We start from the raw sequence: 15,033 nt of genomic DNA on the forward strand, positions 1-15,033 counted from the left end.
TTGATTAGCAATGGTATTGCTATCCTTGTCCATTATTCAACAAATCGGATAGCGCTATCTCTTTATCGCTTTGCTCTGTTGCCAGTTCGTCTTTCAACAATGTAGAATTAATAATATTAATCAACAAGATATTTAATTTTAATTATGAAAATTCATTATGTAATTATTGAGAAATATAATTCCATGATTAATAAAATATAATTTATTATTTTAAACGAGAATGAGCAGTTAATATTACATCAATAAACAATATCGGGGCACCGAGCTTCGTTCGTTATTTTTGTATTTATTGACTAGCTGACCCGGCAAACTTCGTACCGCCAAATAGTTTAATGCATCTCATGACAAACTTTAGCTGAATGCATACCTGAGGAGGCGCGATGCTGTATTTTATTTACATAGGTAATTTTCTAATTGCAAAATAAATTATAATTATAATTCGTTTCGTTTATTTCACTGCATTTTTACAATAATTTGTAATACAAATACATACATTAAACATAATGGTTGAACATTACAATTGGTAATACAAATACATACCTTAAGCATAATAATTGAACATAGATAATAATATTAAGCATGTAACAGAAAAAACCACAGTGCATCCCTCTTTAGGCTAAACCTGTGTTAAGGAAGGTGTCTCGCTCTCTAGTTAAGTCAACTTAATTATAATACAATAACAATTATGAGGTATCAAACAATAAAGTAAATTTTATACAATAATCAGTGTGCTTTTCACAAGATGGGATTATGAATCTTTAACAATAAATTACATTTGAATGAAGACAGCAAAAAAATGTAAATAATATTACACCTCTATTAAACGTTTTTCTTCATAGAAGCGATTAAGTCTATTCTTAAACAAATTGTAACTGGGTGCATCTGATATATCTGATTTCAGTTTATTGAAAAGTCGTGGTCCCTTAGCAAAAGCATGTAAGGAGGCCACTCTACTTCTTGTAAAGGGTTCTTTTAATTTATTAGCAAGATTTCGACGAGTGGAATATACATGTTCATCCATAACTGGAAACTCTGAACGTCTTAAATACACAAACTTCAAAAGATTTATTTCAAATAGGGTATCAACACTAAAAACGCCAAATTCTCTATACAATACTTCGGTTGGATATCTTATGGGTCTCTTTAAACATATTTTTATTATTCTTTTATAAAGAATTATGAGAGGTTGCAAAATTGAACTCCCACAACTTCCCCAGGATACAATACCATAGCAGATAATTGACTGTATCAGTGCCAAGAATACCATTCTTAATTGATAGATAGGAAGGACATTCCTTAATTGAACGAATTTATAAATTAATTTTCTAAGTTTTGAACAGATGTATGAAATGTGCGAGCTCCACCGTAAATGTACATCCAATACTACACCTAAATATTTTATTTCATTTTCTTTCTCTAATGTAGGACATCCACAGCTGTAGTATGGACTGGCACAATTTATATTATGTGATACTAGTTTACAGTCAGTATTATCTGGAGGCAATCCAGAGGACGACAATGAAAAGGGAAGAAATCTAGTTTTTTGAATATTCAAATGTAGGAGACTATTCTTTAACCAGGACTTGATAACATCAAAGCATTTATTAGCTCTCTGGAAGGTGATTGGCCAAGTTTCCCCCCAAACTATAGCAACTGTGTCATCCGCAAAAGAGTACAAGGAGCAATTCCCTAGATTTATATTTAATAAATCATTTATGTATATTAAGAACAAAACTGGCCCAAGCACTGTTCCTTGTGGAACTCCAATATTCACATTTAATAGTCCACTTGTCTTTTTATCAAGCCTAACTTTTTGTCTTCTACAATTTAAATATGACTCAAAGAATGACAATGCAATACCTCTTATTCCTATTGCTTCCATTTTATCCATTAGAATTCTATGGTCAACTGTGTCAAATGCTTTTTGTAAATCCAGAAATATTCCTAAGCATTTGTCCCCATTATCTAATTTGCTCAAAATTTCTCTTGTTACTCTAAAAATTGCATCGGATGTACTCATACCTTTTCGAAATCCATATTGATTACTGAACAAAATGTTGTGTTTTTCCAAATAGGATACCAGCCTCGACTTTACACACTTTTCAATTACTTTGGATATACTTGAGAGTAGGGAGATAGGACGATAGTTACCAAGTTCAGTCCTACTACCACCCTTATAGAGAGGAATAACTGTAGCTATTTTCATTTCATCTGGAAAATACCCCTGTTGGAAGCAAAGATTTATAATATGCTTCAACGGGTCACATATTGCTGAAGAATTTTCTATCAGACATTTTGAATAGATTCCATCTACTCCCGGAGCAGTACCTTTTTTAAGCCCCAATATGTTATTTCTCACCTCACAGGCCGTAGCTGGATAAAAGAAAAACGACCTACAAAATGATCTATCGACCTTATACTGGATATGATTTGAATTTTAACCTGTCTCTTTGACCCTATTCGAAATTTTCTGTCCAACATCAATGAAAAATTTATTAAACTCTTCAGCCATTTGTTCACTTTCAGTGGATTTTACTACTCTACCATCAGGTATATTAATTTCTTGAATAACATTTTGGTCTCGAGATTTGGAATCAGTAGCGTCATTTATAGTTTTCCACACCTTTTTCAAGTCTTACCGCAATTTACAAACTCATTTCTAAAGAAAATCTCCTTTGCAGAACGTATCAGTGCCTTCAAAATAGTGTTGTATTTCTTATAATAACGAACATTAATCGTGTTAAACGGCTGCTCCCTTATTTTAAGTGACATATTATTCCTTTTCCTGATACATTTCAATAACCCTTTAGTTATCCAAGGTTTCAATCGTTTCTTTCTATTACTACTTTTCTGCTTCGAAGATGAACACGAATTAAAAACATCTACTATTTTATCATAGAATCTGTTAAAAGCTACTTTAGCATCCTTTTCATAATAGACTCCATCCCATGACACTTCTTTAATTTTAATTTTAAACAGGTGGTCGTCAAAAAATAATGCATCATACTGTACAGGCTTCTTATTAGGCTCTAAACTACTATTTTATTCATAAATAATTCACTAGAAATCAATTAATCTATTTGTATAAAAAATGTATTTTGTTTTTAGTCGACGCGTTTAGAATAAAATACATGGGTGGTTAAGGAGCAGCACACATTCTTGTCCACTATCTACCGACGGCTGCTGTATGACGTAATGATTGTAACAGCTGATTTTTATTTCTGTGTGTGGCCAGTTCACAAATCTTCTCCCATAAGGATTACATGTAAACTTTGAAGGACCGTAGAAAGAGTCTTGGAGTCGGATTATAAATTTGATAGGCCATAAACCTGGTCCTGAACATAACAAACACAACTAATAAGGAATCATAAAATTCTCATAATGAAAAAGTTATTGAATGTCAAAATTTGAGGCTCGATTTTTATTTATAAGATAAGATAAACAGAACAATATTATTCTCTGTAATGATCGTGTTCATATTTCACAGCTGGCTATATGTCATCTTATGAATTTCGGAGATGCGATATTTTGATTTTTCACATACTCACTCGCTCACTAACTTTTTTACTATCCACAGCTGTTTCAGTCAAGGATGAATTATTATTTTAATGTCGTTCAGCGAGTTTTTCCAAGGATGGGACCGAGTGCAATCGAATCTTTATATCATGATCCTTCTATGCTCCAAATTTCGTGAAAATCGTTGGAGCCGTTTTCGAGATCCGTTGAACATAAATAATCAGATATAAAAATAGCCAAATATAAAAATAACCAGATATAAAAATACAGAAATTGCTCGCTTAATATAATTGGATTTATCAGCTACCGTCTATAGAAGGCTCCACTGCCGTTATAAATAAATAAATAAAATAAATAAAATTTTATTGTCGAAAAGCCTTTACAGCATAGACAACGTTATAACGTGGACATCACTATAGAGCAGTCAGGTATTGTAGCTATCCCTGCACTCTTTTCGACGACATTCGAATCAGAGCCAGGCAATCAGAAAGCAGACAAAAGAAGTGATGAACAAGTAGTAAGTTAAGACCTGAGGCGCTTTGCATTGAGAGCCCGAGATTCCACAATGGAACAGTCACCCACAATCTTTTTCTAGTGCCAATTTGACAAATGGTGATGTAGCTCCGTATTACTTAATCTCCGATCAAGTGTGCAGTGCATCAATGGTGGAGAAGAGGATCAATCTTCCATTGTTAGATGTGTCGTGTATCACAGATTGTAGCCTACTTCTACCTCAATGCTTCAAGTGAGGTTTAACCTCAACTGGCATGTTCTCAACAATAGGAATGACCTTGAATATTCTACAGATGGAAATTACTGGGATATTGCAATTATTTAAATGCTAATGAATCAATTATTATTATTAAACGAAAATCCAAATTAAATGCTGTAATTATTCACCCCGAAGACTTCTGCTGCTGCAAATATTGACAACAGGGTAAACACCTAGATGGAAATTCGATGAGCGCTACTATTTTCATCTAGCTGTTTACCCTGTTGTCAATATTTGCAGTAGCAGAAGTCTTCGGGGTGAATTACAGTATTTAATTTGGATTTTCGTTTAATAATAATTAATACATTAGCATTTGAATAATTGCAATATCTCAGTAATTTCCATCTGTAGACTGGCTGGCCGCTATGGCTTCGTATAAAATGAGCGCTGCTTTCCATAGATTGTCAGTTTGGTGTAAGGGTAAGCATTCCTGACCGGCAATTAGGAGGTACTGGGTTTGATTCCCGGGCTGACAAATAATTTTTGAATAGTAGCGCTCATCGAATTTCCATCTAGCTATAACCCTGTTGTCAATATTTGCAGTAGCAGAAGTCTTCGGGGTGAATTACAGCATTTAATTTGGATTTTCGTTAAATAATAATAAAAAACTTGAATATTCTTCCTCCGTCCTATTTGTGCAGAAACAGCTAACGGAAATCAATCATGCAAATTGAGCAAATTCAAAAAAAAAAATCAAATTCATTTTATCAAGCTAAAAAAGAACATACAGGCCAAGTCAAAACATAAAAATAGACAGAACAACAATGTATAATTGAAATATATATATAATTTAAGCATATAACTATGGTAGAACACAAGAGAAGAGACAATTTTGAACAAATTTCAAAGAATATAACAATGATATAATGAGCTGAGGAAAATCATCTGAGGAAAATTGGAATGCGAGTGTTAGTGGCGGTTAAGTATGTACGCACCTTCACATTCCTTCATGATTTGAGATGATAATGAATCTGGCTAATGGGAATTGTCGTGGAAATTCACCATGCAAATCGAAACAAGAGAAGAGACAATATTTTGAATAAATTTCAAAGAATATGACACAGGGAATCCATTTTTTCTACTCCCTTACGCTCCGCACACATACATTGATTTTTATTTGTACGATATTTTGTCCTCCTTATGAATTCTATCAGATTAAACGGAACTTGACAAACATCATCTGTTTAATCATAAAACTTCATTGTTTTAATTTTATCAAATGTTATAATATTCCAATTTGTATAGTAATTGTCTTTGATGAATAAACTTTGATTTGATTTCAATTCAAATCTCTTTCAAACAATTCATTTAATCGATTTATTAGGAGTAGTACAACCCACTCGGCCTAGGTTGTCTACATTTCTTATTTTTTATCATTATCGTGAAATTAATGAATTGATTGATTGAATGACACCGCAGATCACAGAGTTGTCATGAGTTAACATAAGTCAGTTGTCAGAGTAAACATAAATTAGATATTTACAAAATATCAGCTATTTTGATAAGTCAATGTGAATAATCTAAATCAATAATTTCTAAATAATTAAAATTCTTAATGTATTATACATTATATTTCTGGATGCTGCGGAGCTAATATTTATTTTATAAATCAAAATGGGTAGGTATTTATCCAATCAATCATTCAGAGTTATACAACTTACAGGAAAGTACCACAGGCTAACTTGGGTATGTAAGATGAGCAAGATTATAAGATCAATTTTAATATTATTCACAAATTTAATTTGAATTTTCCAGTTCAGTCGTTACTGTAATAAATGTATAACAATTTTATTGCAGTCTTAATGTTGAATCCACTTCTGAGAGAAATAACATGAAATATTGATGAAGGAATGGCTAATTTAGTGGTGCACGCCTCAAAAACCTAGGAGCACAGAATTACAAGGATTATAAGAGTTTTCTCTGCTAGGAGCTATCTGATTGGTCAATGGGTTGAGTAGCCGCCATTTCACTTCCACAGCTCACTGTCACTACCAATAGGAAGCAGGCAGCTTGAGAACGTCACATGCAAGTCATCGACCAATGAGACTGCACGTTGTCTTGAGTTAGTTCTGGCTTTCTCCGCTGGAATCATTCTTCTCCAAAATCTCGGAAGTGAACAAAACATTATATTCTTCTTAATATTAGAATAAATATCGGGGCACCGAACTTCGCTCATTATTTTTATTTATTTATAAACAGAACCATAGCCTACTATAGATAGAGTAAGCCATGACAGAACAAAATTATCTCAAATGATCGTGTTTATATTTTACAGCTGGCTATACGTCAGCTTATGAATTTCATTTATGATATGTCACTCGCTCACTTTCCACTATCCACAGACGACGAAAGTCTCAGCTGTTTCAGCCAAGGATGAATTATCCTTTCAATGTCGTTCAGCGAGTTTTCCCAAGAATGAGATCTAGTGCAATCGAATTTCTATATCATAAACCTACTATGTTCCAAATTTCGTGAAAATCGTTAGAGCCGTTTTCGAGATCCGTTTAACATAAATAACCAGATACAGTAACCAGATATAAAAATATAAACAGATATACAGAAATAGCTCGCTTAATATAATAGGATTATAAAGCTGCATCATGATTTATGGTTTTCAAGTAATTAAAATAATAGGCCTGCTATAAATTTCCAAGATATAAGTTGAGGTCCAATTTGTAAGAGACGACTGTACGATTATAGCCGCGCGACGCGCGACGACTGTAGTCTATCACCGCACATAGTTTGTATAAAATGAGTCGAGACTTGGTCCTCCATCTGAAGAAATTACAGCGTTGCCAAATTGTGTAGAATTGCAACTTTCTCAAATGAATAATTCAACCAAAGAATTGTATGTAAATTATCATCCCCGATATTCAGTAGTGCTGAAAAGTTTCAGGGGTAACTTAGTTTAAGGGCTAACAAAGTACAAGGGCTTGCCCCACTCTGATAACTGATAATGCAATATCCACTTCAATGACCGAGCGAAGTGAGGTCTAAGATTCAAGTCGACGGTTTTCATTTCTCTTTATGTTTAAATGTTTATATGTTACGCTTTTACGGTGAAACGCGGTAATAGATTTTCATGAAATTTGACAGGTATGTTCCTTTTTAAATTGTGCGTCGACTTATATACAAGGTTTTTGGAAATTTTGAATTTCATGGATAAAACTGTATATAAGAGGAAAAGGAGCCTCCTTCATACGCCAATATTAGAGTAAAAATCAGACTATAGAATTATTCATCATAAATCAGCAGTCGAGTGGATTATGAATTGCATGCCATGACGCATGCATGCGATTCAATATCTCAATGTGACTTGGTGAAAAATCAGCTGTGTGTGGACTATTAATTGCATGCCTCATTGAATAATTTTATGCACTATTAAATGAACTATTTATTGCATGAAATAACGAACGCAATTATTAATAACTAAAAAAACTTAGTATTGTCTCTCGACTTTTCTCTGCTTTGAACTCGGGCTGCCAGTATGTCTTGAAGGAGATTAGCATTTTGATACACCAACCCCATTAGCCATTTCACACCGATATCTCGCCGACACGACATACAGACAGGATTTACTCTGATGGTCAGTACAAGAGAAATAGAATTTGAGATCATAGAATTCGAAATCATTAACCAGACTGATATGAATTACCCTCAAACTACATTACAACCGTAAAAAAGAATTGCAGTTGTTTTCCCATCACGAAACACTTTTATATAACTCTGTTGTAGTTTCGCCCGATTGCACAGAGGTCAGTTGAATTTTAATCATGTTTAAATTCCAGGAGAAGCAATCAGGGAAGGTTTTTTTTTAAAAAAAAGGCTTCTAAAATAAAAGGTGAACTAATACCTCAGTAATAATATTACAACCTAAACAAATCCATCTCTTACGTCTTACGGAAATTATAATTTCTTATTCTGATTAGTTCTTGTGGCATTTAAGTGGAATTAAAATTGAATAGACTTCTATACAACCGGGTGTTTGTTTGTTTCAAAGTTTAGAGTAGGTACAATGTCTAAGCTACAACAGAGTAAAACATTTTTTTATTTGAATTGAAATAAATACTCCGGTTTAAGTAAAAATAATTGATACCAATGTGCCAAAAACATGTACCAACCAGAGACTTATATCATAGAGAAAGGATAAGCGTAATTTTGTCTCTGCTCATATTATAGAATGTAATCACATTCCATACTCTCTGGTTACAACCGGTAATTGTGGCTGCTAAAAAGCAGACAACGAGCAACAGTAGATCAACAAAAGCGATGATCGACAAAGTTGTTGAATTTGATGAAGTGTAGATCTGTGTGTTGGTAGGAGAGTAGCAAACCTGGTGGGGGGAAGGGAGATTGCGTCGATGGGAGTGCTCAAGTAGCATGGGGGACTGAATAATACTGGGGACCTTGGATTTTAGGGGGGAACGCGACGAGGAGCGGGGGGGACCAAAGTTGCGGATCCAGGGTCGCATTGTTGCGCCCGCGTCAGTCGAACACCGGCTGTGAGCGAGGAGTGTTGTCATGTCACAGGCAGGACGTCGATTCTGAGGAAGTGGTGACAAGCAGGCCGGATGGGACAGTGTGTTTTAGTGCATAGTTGAAAAATTGCTAGTTTTCTCGATATTTGGCGCGAGTTTTCAGTTCAAATATTCTCCAATAGTGTCGCGTCTGTGCTGAAGCTCGGCTCGCACCTGTTGAATTTCGACCAAACTTGGAGCGTCTCAGCGACCACACACACTCCGACTCCTCGACGAACCGATCCACGGTCAGTGCTAAAACCAGGCAATTTCACTGTTGACCTATCCCTATCCACCGCACCTGTCTCCCTTTGTCTTTATGCGTTTATTTTCGGACACAACGCACTCGTGGCGACAAAACACTTGTAGCCTTCCTCACGCTTAATTCTATTTCTAACCGGCATTTGGCATGGATCGCAACTAATCCTTGAATTAATATCTGAATGCATATTAAAATAAAAATACGTTTGCCAACTTCTATTCTAATTCTGATATGGAATATTGTGTGGTGGCTCACAAAGGTTGTAAATGATACTGGATAGCCTACTGTAGGCCTGTTTGACAAATACGATGTGTTTACATGGGAAATCAAGCTATCTGATTCAGAATTTGAGAAATGAGTTAATTGACCAAACGTAGTGAGGTCTATGTTTTAACTCGGATTTTCATTTGTCAGTCTGTATGTAACGCGATCACGGCCAAACACGTTGATAGAATTCGTTGAAATTTGGCAGGAATATTCCTTTTTCAACTGTGCGTCGATGTATACACAAAGTTTTTTGAAATTTTGCATTTTAAGGATAATATGAAAAGAAAAGGAATTCCTCCATATTCTGATATCACTATATATATATATATCATCCACTTTGAAGATAGGATAAATCAGACTATAGAATTATTCATAATCAATCAGCTGACAAGTGGATTATCCATTGCATGCATTAAACAGATGTCTGGCCGTGTCTATTTCTATAAAGTAGGGTTTCAATATTTTTTATGATGCGTGCCCATCAGTATCAATATTCTCACAGTTGAAAAACAAATTTAATAGGTGATTGAAAATAAAATGAAAAATAATTTAATTAACTGGATAATGCTGAATAAATTATAATATTCTTGATTGAAAAAATTAATTTTAAAATAGTTGAGAAATATTTTTATCAGATGGAAAGATTATCACGGAACTGGATGAATTATCATATGGGATACAAATTCAAACGTAAACTGAGTTTAAACATAAGTGAGTTTTTGATCTTGGAGAAAACAAATAACAGTTTTTGAGTGTAAATTATGATTCAACTGAATCAAATAGAACAGGTGACATCAGATACTTGTGAATGAGATAACTGCGTGAGGTCTACTGTTCACAGAACTACTAGTAATATCGCAATCGTATATCTTGGAAAATTTTATTGTGGCCTAAGCCTGACTTAACATTGAACAATGATGTGCCTTTTGAATGCTTGCTACCGTCGGACTTCCTATAGGATATTGCATTGTCCAATGTTAAAATAGAAAATTAATTCAATATTTCTGATTACAATTAGAACTATTAGACATGGAATTCTAGCATACCATGAACGACTTTTTATCGAGGTGCTCGTAAGCGCTGCATCGTTTGAGAGAGATCAATAAAACATTTTATTAAATTTTAGTTAAAGTGAGCCTAATATAGGAGAATCATATCCCAAAAAGATCTTTCGTGTTTGGCAGACTTTGCTTCATATCACCCCCCTCCCTCAATCCCAATTTGGTAGAGAGTTAGTGGGGAGGATATTTTTAATATTCTTTCCGAAGAATGGACATTGATATGTCCAAAGCTCCGCCAATTTATGTAGATGCATAACAATATAATTATTATCTATAGTTATTATATTACAAATTGCTTTTTCATATCATATACAGTTCAATAATTATTTTCTTAGTCTATATCATGTAAATTCATCTATAATTTTGCTGTATTGTAAGCTATTGTATATAAGTGTATAAGACAGTATATATTGTAATCTACATAAATAAAGTACTCAATCAATCAATCTTCAGTGAAGTCCCAAAACCAATATGTGGCTGGCTAAGCCATTAAACCAGCTACTTTATAGTATAAAAGTTTAAGGATAAAGTTACAATCTTCTTCTTACAAACAAGGATTAGGCTTTATGTTCCGACTCACATCTAGCCAATTATTCAAATAAACATAATAAATCATATTATTGGCACCGCTTGCCTGGTCTGCCAACATCTCTTTTGTCTACTGGCTGATAATTATAGTCTTTAATGGTATTCTTTCAGCTGACATCTTTGAACTTGCTCCCTACAATTGTAAAGTTACAATTGTACAATGAATTACGACAATGATGATCTTGTGAATGTGGGAAGGAAAAGATCTATTAGAGAATATCATCTCAATAGAAAGGTCGACAGTAGAATGTCCTAGGACCTGGAGAGTTTAGCAAAGTTAAAATTCTACTATTATACCTCTCCTTCTCTACAGTCATCTGCTGATAGATTAAATATTGCAATACTTAGCTTGAAGCGTGAGCTGTTTCTCGAATCTAGAATAAATCGAGAGGTTTGAGTTTACACAAGAGTTTGTATTTGAACCGTGCAATGAATTGCATTCGAACCGTTTGCGAATTCCCGTTTAAGTACTCAATTCACACTTTCTCAAAACGTACTTATAGGAAAGATTACTATAAAACTTCATCCGGAAATAGAATTTTTAAATCCCATAAACTCACTTAATTATACCTGAAATATTAATTTATCATCTAATCCTGTGGGGTCAAACCTGTGGAGCTATCAGGAAGTATCCTATAGATCCAATCTCAATTTACATACCTGGTATTGGCTCGCTAACTGAAGAAAAACTGATAAACCCAGCACCTATTGAAGTCCACCTTATAATGGCAGCATTTGACTAACATTGGTGTTGCTATCCTTATGCCTATCATTTGACAAATGATTAACGGATGGACACCTTAAGTTCGGTCCCGGCTGCCTAAAAAGCAGTAGTTAGGTCATGTCAGAGGCCCTGAAATTGATCAGTTGCGACCTGAAAACTCTGACACCAGACCTGAGCCAGCCATTATTATTTATTTGACAAAGCAGATAGCACAAAATGAAAAATAGTACTACTTAAAAACCTTGCAAAAGGATTTCATCCATAATATTCATTGAAGAAGAGAAGAGTGAATATCTTTGTTTATTTGCATTGAAACGCACGTACGAGAACAACTTATTCTCTCACGCTGTTTATTCAGGAATATTTACTTGACAATTATCACACGTTCAATAACGTTAATGTTTTGTTAGACGAGTGAAGTTTAACTCACTCATTAGAACCAGAATGTTGTAGTTTGTCATCATCATAGCATAAGTGCTGCTAACCACTGTTTGCTTGTTCGAAACAAATTTGTTTTAATATAATTTTTTGCAATCCCGTTTCAGTTCATTTATACAACGCTGATTACGCAGTTTCCACGTGTTTTGTAGCAATAATCTTGAGACTCAGTTGAACTATTATTGAATTAACTATATTGAAAATAATTATTTTCAATCATTCTTAAGTTGACCATGTTCATCAGAGGTGGCGTTTTCCATTATCACTAGTGGTGAGTGATATGTAAAACATAAACATAAAATAAAACAATTTTACCTTTTTTGTAACCTTGTTTCGAACTTCATTTGCCCCCCCCCCTCAAGAAAAAATCAACATCAACATAAATTTAAAACAATTTAAAAATTTCAACACATTATAAAACATCAACATAAAATAAAACCCTTTTACCTTTTTTTGAGACCTTTTTTCGAACTTCATTGCCTCCCCTCAAAAAATGTCTTCGTCATAGACTAAAGAAACTTAGTTGATAAAGCGTACTACTCCTCGGTGGCAGAATTCTATCAACCATAAACTCTGCACTCAATGACACAAATTAAAATGATCACATTTGCTCTATTTTTAGGACTAAGAATAGCCTAATGATAGACCTAATATAGGATACACTTTGTTATATAATTTTTTATATACTGTTACTGTTTATTTTACCTGTTAGAAATATTACTTAGTTCTAAGGATGCAATTATTTGACAAATCACCTATCAAGTGGGAGTATTCCCAATATTATGATGTAATGTGATGAAATAATAAATAAATAAATAGCCCTCCTCCGGTGGCCATCGCTCTCATATGTAAAATTAAAATTAAATTCTTGTTTTAGAATTGATTAGAATGACATTATTCAATTTGACTCAACCCATATTGTTAAATCATAACAGACCCTCATGATCCCAAACGGAATCATTGCATTATTTTTCAATAAAGATAATCGAATTGAATAAGACACCCAATTTTTGAGAGGTATTTTTCTTCGTATTCATTTTCTATACATCTTTATCTTCATAAATGATAATTCATTTTCATGATCCGCCTATATATCATTGTGAAACTGGCCTCTTTCCACTAACAAAGTCCAGTATTGTGGGTACTTTTGTGAGTACTAGGCCTACATTGGTAACTTTGAAACTCATCATCATCATCTATCATGGACTAGGCTTGTAAAGCCTGTTCCGGTGTCCACCGCTTCCTCGGTCTTCTGAGAGACATCCTTTTCCCATCTTATCTATAAATTACCCTCTTTTACTTTCTTTCAAGACAAGACCTTTTCCAGCAAATTTTGCATGAATGTTTACAAAATTTTTGACACTTTATCATGTTATCAATTATCTTAAATGGAACTTCAACTGCACCTTCCAAGCTTGTAGTGGAAGACGCATTGGTGACATACTTCGCAGGTCATTAATTGTCCGCTTCGATCTGTGTTGTTTTATAATTACTGCTAGTGGTTGCACATTGCAATCACTACGGATTGTTACATTCACATTGCACTCACTACGGATTATTTCATTTTGAAACTTGTCTTTTTGTATATTTTGAGAACATTTTGAGTGAGTAAAAGTCAACGTTAGTTAGTCTGTCCACTAACTTTGAGTAAAAGTAACTTATCTCCAATCTCAATCAATGAAACTGTCTTCTCACTTCTCTATGCGGAAGAGAATACTTTTCTGTGCAATTTTGCAAGAGAGTGTTTCTCTAGGGAACATCAACAGATTTTTCTCATTAATTTAGTTCTTAATGTCTTGCAAATCCATCAGAGAAAAAACTAACATACAAAACACAAAGCATTCTTCATCTATCAAAAAGAGCAACAGCATGCTCATTTCATTGAAGACGTAGACAGAGAGAAAGAGTTAGAAGAAAGTGTGAGTAAAGAATGAGAGATGTGGAGAGAGAGAGAGAAAAACAGAGAGAGAGAGATAGTCAGCATGAGAGTGGAAGAGCAACAGCAATATGTTTGTGAGAATATTAATTTTCTTGGACGAGGCTCTACAAAATGTTCAAGCTGTGTGTAAATTGTTTTGTAAAAATAGTAGATTCACGCTTCTTCATAGATGCTATAACTCAACTTGACATCCACATATGCAGAGATATTAAAAAAACTCTAGGCTTCGCTCATAATAATTCTCAATTCCAAAACAAACTCTACGAAAATAATTTTTCTAATAGTAATATTATAATTGAATCCATAACTCACTCTGGTTTTTTTCAAGTATGACTTTATATCAGAAATATTTTTTGTTCTCGACTAATTAATTTGAATGGTGATGAATTATGAAGTTAGAACTTGGGAAAACAACTGAAACTCGTTCTTCAGCTGATATTATAGTTATTTCTAATCACGTGATCATTAGAAGCTTCTGTAATATAAATCTGAAAATAGAGATTGTCTACTTGAAATTATTGTTTTCTTTTATTCTCACCAAGACTCAATTCATAAATTCTTAGGACAGTCTATGAAAGTGCGTCATCCACTAAAGGTGGCACTCGACAAAGGTCCTATACCTTGTATAAGTGACCAAGGCTTGTTCATCAAGCCGTTTTTCATTGGCTGTTTTCATTAGTTATTGTTTTCATTTGATGTTCTCTTCTGTGATAAAACATTTATATCAATTTATTCAAAAATGTGTTTCAATTTACGGTAACTAATTTTAAACTGCAGACCTTTAGTCAGTGAACACCTTTAGTAGGTGAACACCTTTAATGAGTGACATACACCACAGTCTATAATATTACTTTTTGAATCCTATAAAGACTTGAAGATACTCTCAAATCACTGATTTATTTGAAAGAATTTGAGATTACTTTCGGTTATTACACCATAATTCATCTCT

General features: G+C 33.9%; 1 protein-coding gene across 2 annotated transcripts in view; it reads left to right on the forward strand.

Moving 5' to 3' along the window:
* The first annotated feature begins 8,754 nt into the window (after positions 1 to 8,754).
* Positions 8,755 to 15,033, forward strand: part of LOC111046139 (excitatory amino acid transporter 3) — a 67,445-nt gene continuing 61,166 nt past the window's right edge. The window contains exon 1 of one of the 2 annotated variants that reach the window (XM_039420777.1): positions 8,755 to 9,053. The gene's annotated coding sequence lies outside the window, so the exon portion shown is untranslated. The remainder of the gene's footprint in view (positions 9,054 to 15,033) is intronic. The other variant, XM_039420776.1, reaches the window with a different exon arrangement.

The sequence above is a fragment of the Nilaparvata lugens genome, chromosome 2 (genome assembly GCF_014356525.2).
Source record: "Nilaparvata lugens isolate BPH chromosome 2, ASM1435652v1, whole genome shotgun sequence".
Lineage (NCBI taxonomy): Eukaryota > Metazoa > Arthropoda > Insecta > Hemiptera > Delphacidae > Nilaparvata > Nilaparvata lugens.